The sequence below is a fragment of the Ranitomeya imitator genome, chromosome 2 (assembly GCF_032444005.1).
Source record: "Ranitomeya imitator isolate aRanImi1 chromosome 2, aRanImi1.pri, whole genome shotgun sequence".
NCBI classification, from domain to species: Eukaryota; Metazoa; Chordata; class Amphibia; order Anura; family Dendrobatidae; genus Ranitomeya; species Ranitomeya imitator.
In genome coordinates this window covers 630,983,534-631,004,209 of record NC_091283.1, presented here as the reverse complement: position 1 = coordinate 631,004,209, position 20,676 = coordinate 630,983,534, and the positions used below count along the sequence as shown (strand labels likewise).

At 44.5% G+C, this 20,676-nt stretch overlaps 1 pseudogene; it reads left to right on the top strand.

Annotated features, from left to right (window-relative positions):
• Window positions 1-20,676, top strand: part of LOC138666765 (zinc finger protein 420-like) — a 94,363-nt pseudogene that overhangs the window by 54,938 nt on the left and 18,749 nt on the right.

Sequence of the window (20,676 nt, the reverse complement as noted above, 5' to 3'; positions counted from 1 at the left end):
GTAATCTACTTTGCCTGATATGCTTCATTTACAACTTATAGGTTTAATAAAATGTATTTTTTTTTTTTTTGTATTTTTTTCAAAGTTCAGAATTTTGTTGGTATTGTTGGAATTGTAATGGAATCATATTGTAATTAAAATCATAGTGTAATGTAATTTTTACTACACAATGTTGAAAAACACGGTGGCTCTGCTGTCGGAAAGAAAATGTTGTGTGCACATACCTTGAGCGAGGTGCTATATTTTACAAGTGTATTCCTCCATAGGATTTTAGAGCCTCTCCTCTTTTCATGAAGATGCAAGGAGTATGAAAAATCTCCAGCCTTCTCAGATTCTCATCTTTTAAGTAATCCAGTAAGAAAAATGAAGGACGATAATACGATTAGGAAAAGAATATTAGACTTCGCCCTGGAGATCGTCTATGTATTGACCGGAGAGGTGAGGAATTTCTCTAATCTTTATTGAATTTTTAGCATTTTAAACAAGGGGAAAGTAAAATAATATTTGTAATTGGTGACATACAAACTACAAGAACATAAGATTTATGTAGTATAAAAGAGGAAAAAATATCATTGCACTTTTAGTATATTTGGATCAATAGCAAAAGCTGCAGCCCAACTAGATCGAGGTACGGAGCCAACCAAGGCACAGAGATAAAAGAAACAATCAAAAAGGAGTATGACCTGAAAATGTTTGAGTCCTAAAGGCTTATTTCAGCCAGGAGCATTTATCATTTTACCATCAGAACTATTGTTTGCAACAGTGCCATGGACTTTAGGTTACGTTAACTAAGACTATATTACCATAAAAAGTCATGTGAGTTTTTCCACAAGTGTTTCCATGAATGTTTTCCATTCCTTTCCAACTTATTATGTGATGGTATGTCTTATGTTGGGTGCAGGTGTATGGAGCAAGCTCAGGAGCTGAACCTGTGGCATGCAGTGTGGATGTGGGCTGTGTTATCAAAGCCAGCGCCAATTACTGCTGTAAATGTCACTGTTATTCGCCCCATAATTGCGATTTGACAATGACTTGCCATTAGAGATGAGCGAATCTTTTAAAGTTCAAATTTGACAGCTTGGTTTAATTTTTCCCTAAATTTAACCCCTTTCTGACCTCGCTCGGACGGGATAGTACGTCCGAGGTCAGAAGCCCCTCTTTGATGCGGGCTCCGGCGGTGAGCCCGCACCAAAGCCGGGACATGTCAGCTGTTTTGAATAGCTGACATGTGCCCATAATAGGTGCGGGCAGAATCGCGATCTGCCCGCACCTATTAACTAGTTAAATGCCGCTGTCAAACGCTGACAGCGGCATATAACTACCGCATCCGGCCGGAAATGACGGCATCGCCGACCCCGTCACATGATCGGAGGTCGGCGATGCTTGTACCTTGTAACCATAGAGGTCCTTGAGACCTCTATGGCTACTGATCGCCAGTATCTGTGAGCGCCACCCTGTGGTCGGCGCTCACAGCACACCTGATTTTTTGCTACAAAGCAGCGAACAGCAGATCGCTGCTATGTAGCAGAGCCGATCGTGCTGTGCCTGCTTCTAGCCTCCCATGGAGGCTATTGAAGCATGGCAAAAGTTAAAAAGAATGTGAAAAAAAAATAAAAAAAATATAAAAGTTTAAATCACCCCCCTTTCGCCCCAATCAAAATAAATCAATAAAAAAAATCAAATCTACACACATTTGGTATCGTCGCGTTCAGAATCGCCCGATCTATCAATTAAAAAAAAGCATTAACCTGATCGCTAAACGGCATAGCAAGAAAAAAAATTTGAAACGCCATTATTACATTTTTTTGGTCGCTGCGACATTGCATTAAAATGCAATAACGGGCGATCAAAAGAACGTATCTGCACCAAAATGCTATCATTAAAAACATCATCTCGGCACGCAAAAAATAAGCCCTCAACCGACCCCAGATCATGAAAAATGGAAGCGCTACGAGTATCGGAAAATGGCGCAATTTTTTTTTTTTTTTTTTTAGCAAACTTTGGAAATTTTTTTCACCACTTAGGTAAAAAATAACCTAGACATGTTAGGTGTCTATGAACTCGTACTGCCAAAAAAGATCAAAAATGAAGATATTTTATCAAATACCCCCACCATGCTCAAACCCCAAAGTGGGGCAGCTGCCCAGGGAGATATTTAACTACTATTTGTCACAACGGACACTCCTCAGAATAGCATACAACAAAAGAGCAAATGGAGTTCAGGTCCATAGATAAATGTCTTTTATTTCACAAAAATAATGACCATAATAGAAAACATACACAAATAATGGTGTTCTCAAGTAAAACCTTATATAAATAATTGCAAGGAAGGTGAATGGTAGCAGAAGATGGAAAACAGACACCTAGTGGGGTAACCTAATGCCCAGTTATTATCTTTTAACTGGGCCAAGGACCAAGAAGTGTGAGGTTCTGATATATAAATCTGTCAAGCTGATATAAGTAATATAAGTAGTATCAGCCCTGCGCACAGACTGAGTGACCAAAATAAGGTCAGTAATGAACCAGCCAGATAAAGGGAACCGCTATAAATCAGTCAAAAATGATCCTTACCCAGATAAGAGGCAGCTAGGATAACCCACCAGGTGGGTTACTGACCTGGAGAATCATAAGGTCAGGTCAGTTTTAGCATTTAGTGAACCTAGCAAAAAAGCCAAACAAAAAACAAGTGTGGACTGCACTTTTTTTGCAATTTCACCGCACTTGGAATTTTTTTCCCGTTTTCTAGTACACGACATGCTAAAACCAGTAATGTCGTTCAAAAGTACAGCTCGTCCCGCAAGAAAATAAGCCCTCACATGGCCAAATTGACAGAAAAATAAAAAAGTTATGGCTCTGGGAAGGAGGGGAGTGAAAAACGAACACGGAAAAACGAAAAATCCCAAGGTCATGAAGCGGTTAAATAGCAGCTAATGCTTTCACCTTGTATCTCAATACTGCAAAGCCCCCCAAATTGCTTGAAAAAGACACATGTAAAGCTATGTTCACAAGTTGCGTTTTTGCTTCGTTTTTCCCTCATGGAACACCTGCTCTCTTGGCAGTAAAGAAGGTTTTTGCTGCGTATTTTCGGTGTCTCTGTTGTCTCTTCTGCAGGCTGATAAAGTTTAGTGCCTCCCAAAAAATCATTATGCAACTTCCTTTAGGTTTTTCCACCAAAATTGCGGAAAAATCTGATACATGCGTTTTTGCACTTAAAAAGTAATGGGTATGTGTGAAAAAATGATGAAAGAAATGATAGTGCAGTTTTCCAAATCAGTCAGGAAAAGAACCAATGTGTGTGCATGAGATTTCTGATATCTCATAGGTTTTGTTGCTACTGTAAAACGCAGCTTCAAATTTGCATAAAAACAACACAGTGTGTGAACATAGCCTAACACTCTGAGGTCTAAGGGTACCGTCACACAGTGGCATTTTGATCGCTACGTCGGCACGATTTGTGACGTTCCAGCGATATATCCATGACGTTCCAGCGATCTCGCTGTGTCTGACACGCTCCTGCGATCAGGGACCCCGCTGAGAATCGTACGTCGTAGCAGATCGTTTGAAACTTTCTTTCATCGTCTAGTGTCCCGCTGTGGCGGCATGATCGCGTGGTGTAACAAAGGTGTGCACGATATTGTATACAATGTGCGCATAGTAACCAACGGCTTTTACATCGCACATACGTCATGAAATTATCGCTCCAGCGTCGTACATTGCAAAGTGTGACAGCAGTCTACGACGCTGGAGCGATATTGTTACGATGCTGGAGCGTCACGGATCGTGCAGTCGTATCGATCAAAATGCCACTGTGTGACGGTACCCTTAGTCTGTATCCAATCTCTATCAAACACTTTCATGCACACACAGGCTTAGTAATGTCCGTGACCTCAAATTACACAGTTCAACATTGAAATTGCAACACCAAGAAGTAAAAGCCATGGAATTATTTATCTTACTCTTTTATATAGCGCCTTTAATTTCACAGTGTTTTAAAGACCTCAGCATCGCTGCACATATTGGGGCTCACACTCTAAATTCCCTACCAGTATGTGTGTGAAGTGTGGAAGGAAACCCACACAAACACGGAGAGAACATACAAACTCCTTGCAGATGATGTCTTTGGTGGGATTTGAACACAGGAATCCAGTGCTGCAAAGCAAAAGTGCTAACTACTGAGCCTCCGTGCTGCCCTAATTATAGAAATATGTCTTATGATATGTCTTATGCAAATGATGAAAAAATAGAAGCAAAATTTTGTAAATATCTCAATTTATTCTATATCAAGTATGCGTGATCGCTCATACAGGAGAAGGTGCGGTGAGGACAGGACACTGCGAGGGAGCTGGGTGAGTATTTTAGTAATAGCGGGGGGGCGCACAGGGGGTGGGAGGGGGGTGGCGACAGGGATCTTTATTTTAAACACGAGGACAAAAAAAAAAAAAGGATTTTTCATATCTTCTTTCCAGCGAACGCTGCTGGAAAGAAGATATGAATGGCCGCTTCAGCACCACGTGGGGGGGGGACAGCGCTTACAGTAGCGCTGTCTCCTGCACGGCACACGGACTGCACACGGACAGCGTCCGTGTGCGGTACGTGTTTTACACGGACCCATTGACTTTAATGGGTCCGTGTAATCCGTACGCTCCCACGAACACTGACATGTCTCCGTGTTTTGCACACGGACACACGGTCCGTGAAAACACGCTGACATGTGCAGTGACACATTGCTTTCAATGTGTCTATGTGAGTCAGTGTCTCTGGTACGTGAGGAAACTGTCACCTCACGTACCGGAGCCACTGACGTGTGAAACCGGCCTTACACAGATGATGGGATTCTTGGTCGTCCAGCTGATGCAAGTATCACCTGTGTAATACTAAGGAAATCCTGAAAACGTGGCCTGTTGGTGGCTCTTGAGGACAAAGTTGGGGAACATGTTGTGAATTCTGTTGTCGGGCTCCCTCCTGTGGTCATGAATGGTACTTCGGCTGGTTCTGTCCATGGACTTTCTCTGGTGGCTGTGGGTGTTTCTGAGTTTCCTTCCACAGGTGACGAGGTTAATTCGTTAGCTGGCTGCTCTATTTAACTCCACTTAGATCTTTGCTCCATGCCACCTGTCAATGTTCCAGTATTGGTCTAGTTCACTCCTGGATTGTTCTTGTGACCTGTCTTCCCAGCAGAAGCTAAATGACCTGATAGTTACTGATAATATAGGACGAGCTCTGGGACGTGGGAACTCTGCTGACCGCAATCCCTAATCCTATCAACCACACTAGAAATAGCCGTGGATTGCTCCTAACGCTCCCTATGCAACTCGGCACAGCCTAAGGAACTAGCTAGCCCTAAAGATAGAAAAATAAAGCCTACCTTGCCTCAGAGAAATTCCCCAAAGGAAAAGGCAGCCGCCCACACATAATGACTGTGAGTAAAGATGAAAATACAAACACAGAGATGAAATAGATTAAGCAAAGTGAGGCCCGACTTACTGAACAGACTGAGGATAGGAAAGGTAGCTTTGCGGTCAGCACAAAAACCTACAAAAGACCACGCAGAGGGCGCAAAAAGACCCTCCGCACCAACTCACGGTGCGGAGGCGCTCCCTCTGCGTCCCAGAGCTTCCAGCAAGCAAGACAACAATCAAAATAGCAAGCTGGACAGAAAAATAGCAAACCAGAGAAAAACAAGCAGTCACTTAGCTTCTGCTGGGATGACAGGTCACAAGAACGATCCAGGAGTGAACTAGACCAATACTGGAACATTGGCAGGTGGCCTGGAGCAAAGATCTAAGTGGAGTTAAATAGAGCAGCCAGCTAACGAATTAACCTCGTCACCTGTGGAAGGAAACTCAGAAACACCCACAGCCACCAGAGAAAGTCCATGGACAGAACCAGCCGAAGTACCATTCATGACCACAGGAGGGAGCCCGACAACAGAATTCACAACAGGAACACTGCTGTACGCGAAACGTGTGTCAAGGATGCTCCTTTGGTGGCCACAAAGGTCTATTTCTACCTTAATTCATAAATAAAAATGGTATTGTTGAAAATGTCATCTTGTCCTGCAAACAAAACAATCTGCCATACAGCCCTTTTCTATTAAATTGCTTTTATGGTGTAAAAGCGCCAAAACATTTACTTAAATGTGGTACTGCTGTAATCGTACTGACCCGGAAAATAAAGCTGGCTTATTTTACCGCATGCAGAACCGCATTACCAAAAACTCCTAAAAAACAGTTCCTGAATTGCTGGTTTTTGTTCATTCTGCTTCCCAAAAAAATTTTATGTGCCCAAAAATGGTACCAATAAAAACGTAACTTTGTCCCGCAAAAAACAAGCCTTCACATGACTCTTACCAGCAAAAATATAGGAACATTATAGCTCCCAAAATATGGCGATGCAAAAAATAGTTTTTTTGTAACAAAAAAGTTAGTGTTCTTCACCTGCTGTCGATTTGTTAATTCTGCGTCCCAAAGATCGCAGTAAGGCTCAGCGCATAGTTATCTTACACTTTACGCCGATCGTTTACATCGGGGTTTCCGTGTAAATCTCTGAAATACGTGATTCAGACAGAAACCCCAACTGGAAATTCCCTATAATGTGGCAGATAGAGGAACTGTGGGTGCTGTCTGGCCTATGGTCTGTCGGTGTACGTCTTTTTAGGTGTGCATAAAAGTGCCGTCGGCCACAGTTTTGTTTACTTCTGTAGAGGCCTGAAGAAGTCCAGAGTAGCTCTGCTGCCTCACTATAGTAAATGGATCCCTTGGGGTTTTCATCTGAATCACATCACTCGGAGATTTAGCTGGAAACCCCGATGTAAATGCTTAGCATAGAGCTCCAGATGAATGTGATCCCAAACGTTATGTAAAATGTTCCTAATAAAAGCTTCAAATCAATCCACAAAAAAAGCACGTCCCCAATAAGGTCCGTCATCTGTCAATGGAAATATCGGGGGCTTTCATGTTACTGGTAGTACAAAGGCTCTGAAAACGCGCTATAGCTCCTCAACCCCAAAAAGAAATCCAGCGAATTCTGCACTCTCAAATCCAAATGCCCACCTCCCTTCTGAGGCCCACAGTGTGCCTAAACCACATTTAGCATCCACATGTTTGGCAGGGGTATAATTTGCAAAATGAGAAGGGTCACTTGAGGGGGCTATTCTGCTTTTCTAGCATATTGATGTTCTGTATATGAATTTTCAAACTATTATGGGAAAATTTGCACTCCAGGAGGCAAACAGTGCTCCGTCCCTCCTGAGTCTCGCTGTATGGCTAAGCAGTACTGTACAACCACATACGGGGTATTTCTGTGACCCACCTGTGGTGTCAATATGATCACTGCACCCTTAGATGAATTCATTGAGAGGTGTAGTTTGTAAAATGAGGTGACTTATGGGGGAGTTCTTCTGTTCTGACACCTCACGGTTTCTCCCAGTGGATCATAGCACCAGCAAACCATAAGTAGACAGTAAAAACTGCACTATAATATGGCGCTTTTTCCCTTCTGAGCTTTGCACTGTGCTACAAAAGTAGTTGCCGATTACATGTATGGTATTGTTGCAATTAGGAGAAATTGCACAACAAATGTGAGAGGTCCATTTTTCCCTAGTAGCCCTTATAAAAATTAAACATTTGGGGCTAAAACAACATTTTGGCAGTAAAAATGTAATTATTCTTTCTTCACCAACTAGTGGTATACATTTCTGAGAGGCACATTTGGTGTCAACATGCTCCCTGCCCTCGTAGATGAATTCATTGAGAGGTGTAGTTTGTAAAATGGAGTCACTTATGGGGGGTTTCTGCTGTTCTGGCACCTCAGGAGCTCTGCCGATTTGACATGTCACCCACAAACCATTCCAGCAAAATCTGAACTCCAGTATGGCGCTTCTTCCCTTCTGAGCTTTGTACTGTCCCTCAAAAGTAATTTTCGACCTCATATGGGGTATTGGCTCCATAAATTGTACAATAAGTTGCATTGTGCATTTTTGCCAGTTACCCATGTGAAAATAAAAAAAATTGGGGCTAAAATAACATTTTTGTGGGTAAAATGTGTTGTTTCCCTCCTCCCCCCCCCCCCCATAAATGTTCACGGTTTTACATCATAAACTAATGCGAAGCACCTGTGGGTTCTAAATACATAGATTCCTTGAGGAGTCTAGTTTCCAAAATGGTGTCGCTTGTGTGTTTCCACTGTTTAGGAACATAGTGGGCTCTCCAAATGCAACATGGTGTCAACTCTTGATTCCAGCCATTTTTGCTTTCAAAAAGTCAAACAGTTCTCCTTCCCTTCTGAGCCCTGCCATGCCCTCAAGCAATAGTTTTCCCCCACATATGGGGTACTGGCATACTCATTAAAAATGCACAACAAATTCTGAGTTTCATGTTCTCCTGTTAGCCTTGTGAAAATAAAAAAAATTGGGGCTAAAGTAAAATTTTTGTGAAAAAAAGTAAAATGTTTTTTCCTTCCACATTACATTAATTCCTAGGAAGTACCTGAAGAGTTAATAAACTTCTTGAATGTAGTTTTGAGGACTTTGAGTGGTGCAGTTTTTAGAGTGGTGTCACTTTTTCTGTCATATATGCCCCAAAAGCCACTTCAAATGTGATGTGGTCCCTAAAAAAAAAAAGTTCTGTAAATTTTGTTGAAAAAATGATTGCTGATCAACTTATCCCTTTCTAACTTCCTAAATTACTGTATGTTTCAAAAATTGTCCTGATGTAAAGTAGACATGTGACTCTTATTCTCTAGTTTAAGGACATAAGAATTACAAATAAGAAAATTGTGAGATTTTTTAAATTTTCACTAAATTTCCGATAGTTTCACAAATACACACAAGTCATGAAGTCTCCGAATCGGTAGGATCCGTTGAAGCGTTCCAGAGTTATGACCTCATAAAGTGACACCAATCACATTTTAAAAAATGAGGCCCAGTCATTAACGTACAAAGTGGTTCGGTCCTTTAGGGGTTAAATCATTAATACTTAGTTTGTTTTATTATTTTTGGCATGATGCATTTTCTTTAATCCCTTAACGTCCAATGACAGATATATCCGAAATTGGACACCTCCCGCCTCATCGCCAGAACCCTCACCTTTTTTCGACCCATGACAGCTGATCTGATCAGCTGTCATGTGCCCGTAACAACCGCTGGTGGAATCGCGATCCACCCGCAGCTGTTAACATGTTAAATGCCGCTGTGAAACTAGGACAGCAGCATTTAACATGCACGCGCATGATGTGCGTCTTTAACCCCGCACATGAGATGGGTTGGCATGATAACCTAGGGTCTGCAGCAGACCCCTGTGGTTGTCATTGCCGGATCGCTGTGAGTGCCGCCCAGCAGTCGGCCCTCACAGCAAGTAAAGCAAGTGAGCATTTTCCCTTTCGCCACGACAGCACCCCACTGGAGAGAGGGATCCGCCCCGCAGGAACAGGAAACCTACCGAGAAATAAAAGGGGGCGGTCCGCCTCTCCTCCTCAGTTTAGGTTTCCTGTTCCTGCGGGAACATCTAGGAACGACAAGGACTAAACATACCTGGGCTAGCATGCCGCCTGCGCGGTGTCCGTGAGAACGGCAGGGGCTGCAGCTCAGAAGCAGCGTCGGGGGAGTTCCGTTAGACGGCTCCCTCCTCGTCTGGTGGATCGAGCAGACGGCCGGGTCCGGGGAGGGCCGCCCGGCGTCTTCTCCTGCGTGCGGTGCGGCCAGGAGCCGGGTAAGGTGATCTCCATTGCGGTCCGGCGCTAAACCCCGGACCGCGCATGCGCCGACCGCCGCAATACTGGCTACCCCGGAACTGAAGGAGTCACTTCCGGGGCGCCTAGGCCGGATCTGGGGCGGGGGAGCCAGCGACGATCCGCACATGCGCATTGCGCAGCGGAAGGAGAAAAAAAAAGGGCGCACTATTTAAAATGCCAAGAAACAATAATGCGGCGATGCAGAGATGTCATCCCCAGGTGCCATGGACCCCACAGCTGGAGATCCAGTGCCCCCCACCAAAGATCACAAAGGATCCTCGGAGACCGCTCGTAAGAGTGACAGTTCCAGAACAGGATCTCGGCCTTCTGATCCGGTACTATTCGCTTCACTGGGTGAGTGTTAAAACTCTGCCTATTAAGCTGACGTTGTCTCCCTATCTCTCTCTCTTTTCTCTCTCTCTCGCTACTTATTACGCCCAGTCGAAAAAACGACAAAAGTCCAAGCATAAGGAATGTGCCTTGTGTAGCCAGCCCCTTCCGGACTCATACCCCAAAAAACTGTGCAAGGACTGTTTTAAGGAAACAACTCAGGGAGCGACAGTGTCCATTACGGACTTACGGGCCATTATTAGGGAGGAGCTAAAAAATATGACCCAGGAAAAACCGCGTAAAGCTAAGTCCAAAACACCAACACCTGTGTCAGACTCCGAAAGTGACCAGACTGTACTGTCAGAAGCCTCCCTATCATCATCATCATCATCATCTTCCTCATCAGAAATCGAGGGTCGTTCATGTTTCCCCTTAGACAGTGTGGACAACTTGGTAAAGTCAATCCGCAATACCATGGGGTGTGAGGAGGTAAAGGGTGCGCAAACCACGCAGGAAATTATGTTTGCGGGTTTGGCAGAGAGAAAGAGGAGATGTTTTCCGGTTATACCAGCGGTGAAAGCATTAATTAAAAGAGAGTGGGAGAAGCAGGATCAAAGAAGCTTTTTGCCCTCCGCCTCTAAACGTAAATATCCGTTTAGTGATGAGGAGCTTCTTACATGGACCAAAGTCCCTAAGGTCGATGCAGCCGTAGCTTCTACCTCCAAGCAATCCACTCTGCCTGTGGAGAATGCGGGACTTCTGGTCGATCCATTAGACCGTAAAGCTGAATCATCCCTTAAACGATCTTGGGAAGCAGCTACAGGAATTTTTAAACCTGCAGTAGCCAGCACCTGCGCTGCCCGGTCAATGATCATTTGGATTGATCAGTTGGACCAGCAGATCGAAAATAAAATTTCAAGAGAGAAACTACGAGCGGCCATCCCCTTAATACATGGAGCAGCAGCTTTTATGGCGGATGCATCTGCCGACTCTCTTCGGTTAGCAGCGAGATCTGCAGGCCTTGTGAACAATGCAAGATGCGCACTTTGGATGAAAAGTTGGAAAGGGGACGCGCAGTCTAAATCTAAAATATGCGCAATCCCATGCGAGGGTGAGTACCTCTTTGGTAAAACCTTAGATGAGATACTCAAAAAGGCAAAGGACAGGTAGAAAGCTTTTCCTGATTCCTCTATTCCCTTTTACAGGAGAGCCTTTAAGAGGAGACCGTTTGGTAAAAGGAGGCAAACGGATAGGTCTACAACATGGACTGCTAAAGAGGACAGGCAAAGAGGTACCATGTTTAGAAGACCCAACCCCCCAAAAGACAATAAATTCTGAGGATATACCAGTAGGGGGCAGACTAAAGTTTTTGCCACCCAATGGGAAAAAGTAACATCTAGCTCGTGGGTTTTAAACATCATCCGAGATGGAATTAAACTACAATTCTCGTGTTCCCCACGAGTCATATATTATAACATCCCTCAGCTCGCCTGCACAACAGCAGGCTCTAGAACTGGAAATTCAAACCCTATTATCAAAGCGGATTTTAGTCCAAGTCCCCGAGGGACAGGAAGGCAGAGGATTATACTCTCCCTTATTCCTGATTTCTAAACCCGACGGTTCTTTCAGGACCATCATAAACCTTAAAAAACTCAATTCATTTGTTAAAAACCATACATTTAAGATGGAATCCATTAGATCCACTATAAAACTCCTCTTTCCAAACTGTATGATGGGGGGCATTGATTTGAAAGATGCTTATTATCATCTCCCTATCCATGACAGATACCAAAAGTACCTCAGAGTAGCAGTCACAATCAACGGCGAGATTCATCATTTCCAGTATACAGCCATGCCCTTCGGCCTTTCAACAGCACCGAGGATCTTCACCAAGATAATGCTAGAGGTGATGGCCTACCTTCGCCAAAAAGAAACCTTAATTGTTCCCTATCTGGATGACTTTTTGGTCATTGGAAATTCAGTTACTCAATGTGCTGATCGTTTGGCTCATGCAATTTCCTCTCTACAGGATCTAGGCTGGATAATCAATACCAACAAATCCAGACTCACTCCGCTATCTTGTCAGGCGTTCTTTGGGTTCCATCTAGACTCCGTATCTCAAAAGTGTCTCCTGCCTCAGGTAAAAATACTACTGATCAAACACAAAGTCCTAGCGGCAATAAACAATCCACGTATATCCCTAAGACAAGCTATGTCCTTTCTAGGATCCCTTATCTCTTGTATACCTGCGGTAAAATGGGCTCAACATCATACCCCTACACTGCAACACCAGATTTTACAAGAAGATAGACGGTTATCTGGTCACCTAAATGTAAAAATAACCTTATCTCAGGAAGTTGTGGCTTCCTTATCGTGGTGGCTGAATTCAGACCATTTGATGAGTGGTGTTCCATGGATAATAACGCCATCTCATACCATAACCACGGACGCCAGTCCTCATGGATGGGGCGCTCATATGGGGAATGATTTTTGCCAAGGGTTATGGAACATGGAGGAAAGCTGCTATTCCTCTAATGTTAAAGAATTAAATGCAGTAAAATACGCCTTATGCCATTTTCTCCCACAGCTACGAGGGAAAGACGTCAGAATCCTTTCCGACAACACCACCACAGTGGCGTATCTAAACAGGCAAGGAGGCACGCGATCAGAGACTCTGATGTCTTCTGCTACAGAAATCCTGAATCTAGCAGAAAGTCACCTAACATCCCTTACTGCACTGCACATAAGAGGGGAAAACAACCAGCAGGCAGACTTCTTAAGTCGACACACCTTGAAACAAGGAGAGTGGTGCCTAAACCAGCAGATTTTTCAAGACATAGTATCCCTATGGGGTCGACCTCAAGTAGATCTCTTCGCCACAAGAAAAAACAAAAAAGTCCGGAAATTTGCCTCCCTATCTCTAGCGGATCATCCGGACATTCTGGACGCTCTCCAAGCCCCTTGGCAGTTCAGTCTAGCATATGCTTTTCCGCCGATCATACTACTACCCCAAGTCATTCGCAAAATCAGAACCGAAGGAGCGAGGGTGATACTAATAGCTCCATTCTGGCCGAAGAGGCCTTGGTTCTCGTGACTGCAAACCATGTCGGTCTCAGATCCTTGGGTCCTCCCCTCAACACCCAATCTTCTCTTCCAGGGTCCGTTTTTCCACCCTCAAGTGGACAGTCTACATCTCACGGCCTGGAATTTGAGAGGCAGATGCTAAAATCAAGATTGATAAACACACTCCTCCAGAGTAGAAAACCTTCCACTACAAAAATTTACACAAAAATATGGAAGAAATTCCTACAATTCCATACATCTTCAAACACGTCAGAAATTCCGATATGGTCTATCCTGGAATTTCTTCAAAAAGGGAGAGAACTAGGTTTAACTGCAAACACCTTAAAAGTCCATGTTTCAGCACTAGGAGCTCTCTATGGCCATAACATTGCGGGGGATAGATGGGTATCCCGATTTATTACAGCCTGTGAACGGATAAATCAAGTTAAGATACCTAGAGTTCCTCCCTGGGATCTAAATTTAGTTTTACAAGCCCTAACAGACTCTCCATTCGAACCAATAGATTCAATACCAATCAAGATCCTATCGCTAAAAACGGCCCTCTTGGTAGCACTGACTTCAGCCAGGAGAATCAGTGACATCCAAGCACTCTCTATAGATCCACCTTTCCTGCTAACTTTTCAGGATAAGTTGGTCCTTAAACCAGACCCTTCCTACCTTCCCAAAGTAGCTAAGACATTCCATAGGTCTCAGGAAATAATCTTGCCCACTTTCTTCAGTAATCCTTCCACTCCTGAAGAACAAAAGTACCACACTCTAGATGTTAAAAGAGTAGTGTTAAAGTACATTGAAAGAACCTGTAGCTGGCGACAGTGTAGGGCTCTGTTTATTTCCTTCCAGGGTCACAAGAAGGGTCATGGAATAACAAAAAGCACGTTATCCCGGTGGATCAGAGAGTCTATCAGACTGGCCTATTCCGCGAGTAAAGAAAACCCTCCGGAAGGCATAACAGCGCACTCTACCAGAGCTATGGCATCCTCCTGGGCAGAAAGGGGAGAGGTCCCAATTGAGACTATATGTAAGCGGCAACTTGGTCAAATCCCTCTACATTCTATAATCACTATAGGCTTGACCTATCGTCAACTTCTGACCTAGACTTTGGCAGGACTGTCCTCAGCACGGTGGTTTCCCCCTAGGTGATGGTCTCTGTAAGATCTCCAGTGGGGTGCTGTCGTGGCGAAAGGGAAAAAGCCGGATTACTCACTGGTAATACTCTTTTAGTGAGTCCACGACAGCACCCTCTTACATCCCTCCCTATATTTACTATTGAGTAAAATTCTTTTAATCATATATGAGCAAATAAGTTTGAAAATGGAATAAATGATATTTGCCTAATACTGGCGGTCCTCCGGGTACTCTGAAATCAAAACTGAGGAGGAGAGGCGGACCGACCCCTTTTATTTCTCGGTAGGTTTCCTGTTCCTGCGGGGCGGATCCCTCTCTCCAGTGGGGTGCTGTCGTGGACTCACTAAAAGAGTATTACTGGTGAGTAATCCGGCTTTTCTGCGTCATAGAGCAGGGTTGCAGCCAGCAGCCCTGCTCTGTGTAGCACAAGCGAATAAAAAAGAACCTAGACATATATTGTATCTACGAACTTGTAATGACCTGGAGAATCATAATGGCAGGTCATTTTTAGCATTTAGTGAACATGGTAAAAAAAAAATCCATAAAACAGTTGTGAAATTTCACTTTTGTTGCAATTTCACCGCAACTTGAATTTTTTTCCTGTTTTCCATTACGAGATATAGTAAAAATCAATGGTGCTGTTAAAAAGTAAAACTCGTCATGCAAAAAACAAGCCCTCGCATGGCCATATTGACATAAAAATAACAAAGTTCTGTCTCTGGCAAGAAGGAAACACAAAAAAGGGAAATACCCCTGGTCCTTACGTGGTTAAAGCAAACACAGAAGTTAAGGTACCTTCACACTCAGCGATGCTGCAGCGATACCGACAACGATGTCGATCGCTGCAGCGTCGCTGTTTGGTCGCTGGAGAGCTGTCACACAGACAGCTCTCCAGCGACCAACGATCCCGAGGTCCCCGGGTAACCAGGGTAAACATCGGGTTACTAAGCGCAGGGCCGCGCTTAGTAACCCGATGTTTACCCTGGTTACCAGCGTAAAAGTAAAAAAAACAAACACTACATACTTACCTACCGCTGTCTGTCCCCGGCGCTCTGCTTCTCTGCACTCCTCCTGCACTGACTGAGCACAGCGGCCGGAAAGCACAGCGGTGACGTCACCGCTGTGCTTTCCGGCTGACCGACGCTCACAGCCAGTGTAGGAGGAGTGCAGAGAAGCACAGCGCCGGGGACAGACAGCGGTAGGTAAGTATGTAGTGTTTGTTTTTTTTACTTTTACGCTGGTAACCAGGGTAAACATCGGGTTACTAAGCGCGGCCCTGCGCTTAGTAACCCGATGTTTACCCTGTTTACCAGTGAAGACATCGCTGGATCGGTGTCACACACGCCGATCCAGCGATGTCTGCAGGGAGTCCAGCGACAAAATAAAGTTCTGGACTTTCCTCAGCGACCAACGATCTCCCAGCAGGGGCCTGATCGTTGGTCGCTGTCACACAGAACGATTTCCTTAACGATATCGTTGCTACGTCACAAAAAGCAACGATATCGTTAACGATATCGTTATGTGTGAAGGTACCTTTACTCATTAGGTTTTAAAAAACTGCCTCACCCCAACTGCTGGTAACGCCCACATCACAGTTTGAGGTGTAGAAGTTAGGCGTGTGTTCAGCCTGATGACTGGGATATTGGTCATCTAATGTACTGTAACTTTGTCATTGGGCATGACTTCTTTCTGTGTAACTGAAACATACTGGGGAGGTGATTTATTCTAGGTATGTACCGAATGATATTACCTGTTTCCCTCTGCACTCAGGATTACATATTAGCTAAGAAGACATCTGAGTCTGCCGCACCAAGCAGTTATCATCCTGTATCAGAAGGTTGGAGCAGGAGCCACAGCCCCATCATGGAGCCTCCACCTCACTCACTGATACCTGAGAGATACAATGATCAGAAGATCCTGGACCTCACCAACAAGATGATTGAGCTGCTGACTGGAGAGGTGAGTGCTGCTGGGAATACTGGGGAATTATACACTAACACAAGGGATGATGTGTCTGGATGATGACTGTATCATTGTGTGTCAGGTTCCTATAAGGTGTCAGGATGTCACTGTCCATTTCTCCATGGAGGAGTGGGAGTATGTAGGAGGACACAAGGATCTGTACATGGACATCATTACTGACCATCTTCTCACATCAACAGGTAGGGAAAACTGTTTGTATTCAGCTCCGTGCCAACTATGGGGCCGATTCTTTAGACTGGCATTGAATATGCCAATCCTAATGGAGGCCTCACTTAGAGGAGTTTTCCCATAAACAAAATTCATTATAATCAACATTTTAATCAATAGATCTTTAAACAATAATAAGTTCCACATTTGAATGTGTTTAAAAAAATGTTCCTGTGCTGAGATAATCTTATATATGTGCCCCTGCTGTGTCTGACCATGCAGGAACATATCACATCCTGGGCAGGAGAGGATGCAAAAGTGAGGGTACAGGCAGGACAGCACAGGATTGAAAATTATTATTCCTTTGAGGTAAAACATTGCTTAAAAACAGCCAGTGAAAGAATCATCTGTGATCCCGTGCTGTAATGCCTGTATACGTTTCTGCTTCCTTCCCTGCACAAGAGCGGTGGTATGATCAGACCATGTCCCTGCACAGTCACACACAGGCATTACACAATACACAGCAGGGCCACATTTATAAGATTATCTCAGCACAGGAACATTTTTTTTAACAAATCCAATTGTGGAAATTATTATTATTATTATTCCAAGATCTATTAATTAAAACGTACTTTGTTCGTGGGAAAACCCATTTAAGTACGATTCATCAAATTCATTAAGAGACGCATGCCACTGAATTTAGGGCATCTTTGTGGCGTGCGACTCGATGCACCTTGCCAGAAACGCTACTCCAGTTATGGACTGAAGTAAGATTTCTGACATAAAAAATTTTTATCACTTTTCGAGAATTTGACAGGCAGGTGTAACCATTCCCCATCCCACTGTGGCTCCCCCCAGCTCTGCATAAGTTGCAAGATTTTTATATCACTGTGCATTGCACAAAATCTGTTGTGACTTTTCAAAGCACTTTCAACAGTATTTGGGTGTAAAAGCTTTGATGAATCACCCCCTAAGTCTGTATTCAGGCTCACCACTATGCCAGTGCATGCAAATATCTGCCATGTTGAAGCAATCACACTGCCATGTATGATGGATCCACATGTGTGAAAAATCAAGTCATCTGTAAGTTGGTGTTTGTCCCCGTTAACGCCTGCTGGCACTTGTGGATGTTCTTCTCCTCTCTGTAATTTGGCACCTCACTACTGCTCCCACAAGCAGCTGCCATTCTAGTGCTGGTCACTGAGGATAGGGGTAGGTCATCAATATCACATGGACAATCCCTTTAAGCGTGATAGGAATTAAGCTTAAGCGTAATGGCTAAGAAGTGGCCAGTGAAGATCACATAACAGTACTGGTGCCGAGCTTACAAATCAGTATTTTATCAGCAGGAGATTATCACTAGAGGACTACTTCTTTCAGATGGAGTAGCAAAAACTTGGTAACAGATTCCCTTTAAGAGTAACGGCTAAGAAGTGGCCAGTGAAGCTCACATAACAGTGCTGCTGTCCGAGCTTACAAGTTGTATGTTCTTAGTTGCACCTCATTACCGACTAGATAATATATCATTGTTTCCACCACAGATGGAGCCACAGACAGAAATGTACCAGATAGAAGCCCTAGTCCTCTAAGTCCTCGAGATAATGCAGAGAAAAATGGTGTCCTGCAGATCCGTCAGGTAGGAGGCACATCAGATGTTCTCCTATAATAACTTTCCATCTATAGACCAAACTTATGTTCTTTATATATTTTTTCCTAGTCTGTTCAGAGTGAACATCTGCGTGATATCAAGGCTGAAGTTATCGGAGAAGACGAGGTCACTAATGTGAAGACTGATCTTCCGTGTAAGGAGGAGGAAATGCCATTAGGTATTGGAATAGGTAAGTAACAGCGTTTCCTTACAATAATGTTTCATCTTGTCATATTTAATATTCTGTTAGGGAACTGGATTTTCACCCATGTACTCGTTTTTAAAAAGGTGTATATAATGTCATGGAACTTCAGGCTAACTTCAGATTTCATCACTGCTCCCAGACTGAGCACATACAAGAGACAAATACCGTCACACCAGGACCAGACCACATATTACCATCACATAGTGACCAAATAATACCACATACAGGGGACAAATACGACCCTACCATGGCCGAACCACATGTTACCACCACATGGTGACTATCATTAATAAAAATTAAAAAACACAATACTAAGTGCCGTTATACACAAGAACTTTGTATTTACTGTCAGTGAACAGGTAATGCAGTCAACACACCAGTGACATTATACACAGGAGCTCTGTATATAGTGTACAGGTAATACAGTGATCACCAATGACATTATACACAGGAGCTCTGTATATAGTGTATAATGTACAGGTAATACAGTGATCACTATTGTCATTATACACAGGAGCTGTGTATAGTGTACAGGTAATACAGTGATCAATGACATTATACACAGGAGCTCTGTATATAGTGTACAGGTAATACAGTGATCACCAATGACATTATACACAGGAGCTCTGTATATAGTGTACAGGTAATACAGTGTCATTATACACTGGAGCTCTGTCTATTGTGTCAGTGTACAGTTAATACAGTGATCACCGATGAGATTATACACAGGAGCTCTGTATAGTGTACAGGTAATAAATACAGTGATCACCAGTGACCTTATTCACAGGAGCTCTGTATATATTGTCAGTATACAGGTAATACAGTGATCACTGGTGACATTATACACAGGAGCTCAGTATATAGTGTCAGTGTATATAGTAACTTGCAGTACCCACTGAATTCATTTTATAAAGAAAACATTTATACATATCTCAAAGACGTTCCCCAGCAGCGCAGCTCTGCTTCCAGCGTTCGCTACATGTCGGTTCGTATGCGATGACGTCATCACGTGCCCGCCGTCTTCTGACCAGAAGTACAGAGAAGACTGAGAGAGCACGAGCTGCGCAGCCGTCAAGGTTTGACGGCCGTGCACAGCTCCGAGAAAGCTCCCAGGCCCCAGCACCTATGTGTGGACCGCAGCGCACAGCACTTTAGTGCACGATGGGGCCTGGTGAGCAGAAGCACAAGAGCTGGGCCCTGGACCTGAGTGCTCCTCTCTGTACTGCTGCTCACCGGGCCTCATACAGCAGTAAGGGCAGTAATGCCCTGATGGCGGCCCTGGCTGCATGCACAACAATGTCAAGCAAGTATGAATATCTGAGCAGAAAGTTATGATGGCAATGTGACACAACATGGTGGACAAGAAAGTGGGCAATAGAAGCACTAAATGCACATGGAGTAATACCTGGTGGTCCAGAGATCAAAGTATGGCGCCCATCCCAAATGTGGACTATGGCTATAACACAGCTGTGTGTGTACTATGGCTGTTGAAAATCTCTGAATGTGCCAGATGTTAGAGCCCATGTACCTCTCAATTTGCCATATCCTGGACCAGACTACTTTTGTCTGTTACTGTATAGACCAGACCTGGGCAAGATGCGGCCCGCAGGCCGCATCCGGCCCGCCTGATGATTTTAAACGGCCCGCCAGCTAGCTGTCACTTCTGACAGCCGCCCCTGGCACCGCTCGGCCAGCTGCCAGACGCTTCTGAGGAGGACCGCTGGCGGCTGGAGTGAAGGCCCCGAGCTCATACGCATCGGCCCTGTACGTCACATGCAATGTGAGCAGCAGAGCCGAGTTGATCACCTGTTTATCGGTGGCGGTGGCCATCTTCCCGAGGCCGCGTGTGCGCAGATGGAGCGATCTGATTCACGGGGCTTCAGGAAAATGGCCGTGGGAGGCCGCACGTGCGCAGATGGAGATCGCGGCGGCCATTTTCCTGAAGCCCCGTGAAGCAGAGCACTCCATCTGCGCACGCGCGGCCTCGGGAAGATGGCCGCTGCCACCGATATTCAAACCGGCTCTGCTGCTCACATTGCATTCCGGGCCACTGCGTCACCTCACCGGTGGAAGGGACCCTGCGCACGCCATACCGCACCTCTGCCATCGCCACACCACTGCTGCAACTCCCCCATGGACAACAGGCCGTGGCATTGCCCACCTAAGCAGGAAGGGACCCTGCTCAGGTGCACGCCTCACCGCATCACCCCACCTCTGCCGATACCATGCCTCCTGTGACCCTGCTCTGCCACCGCCAGCCCTCAGGTAAGATACTGTAAATTCGGACAATAAGACGGACCCCCATCTTATAAAAAATCTTTTTTTCTGCAATTTTCACCCCAAAATTATAGTCCAAAAAATACGGTAATTATATTAGTCCGGCCCTCTAAAACCATCCCAATTTCTCATGCGGCCCCATGGCAAA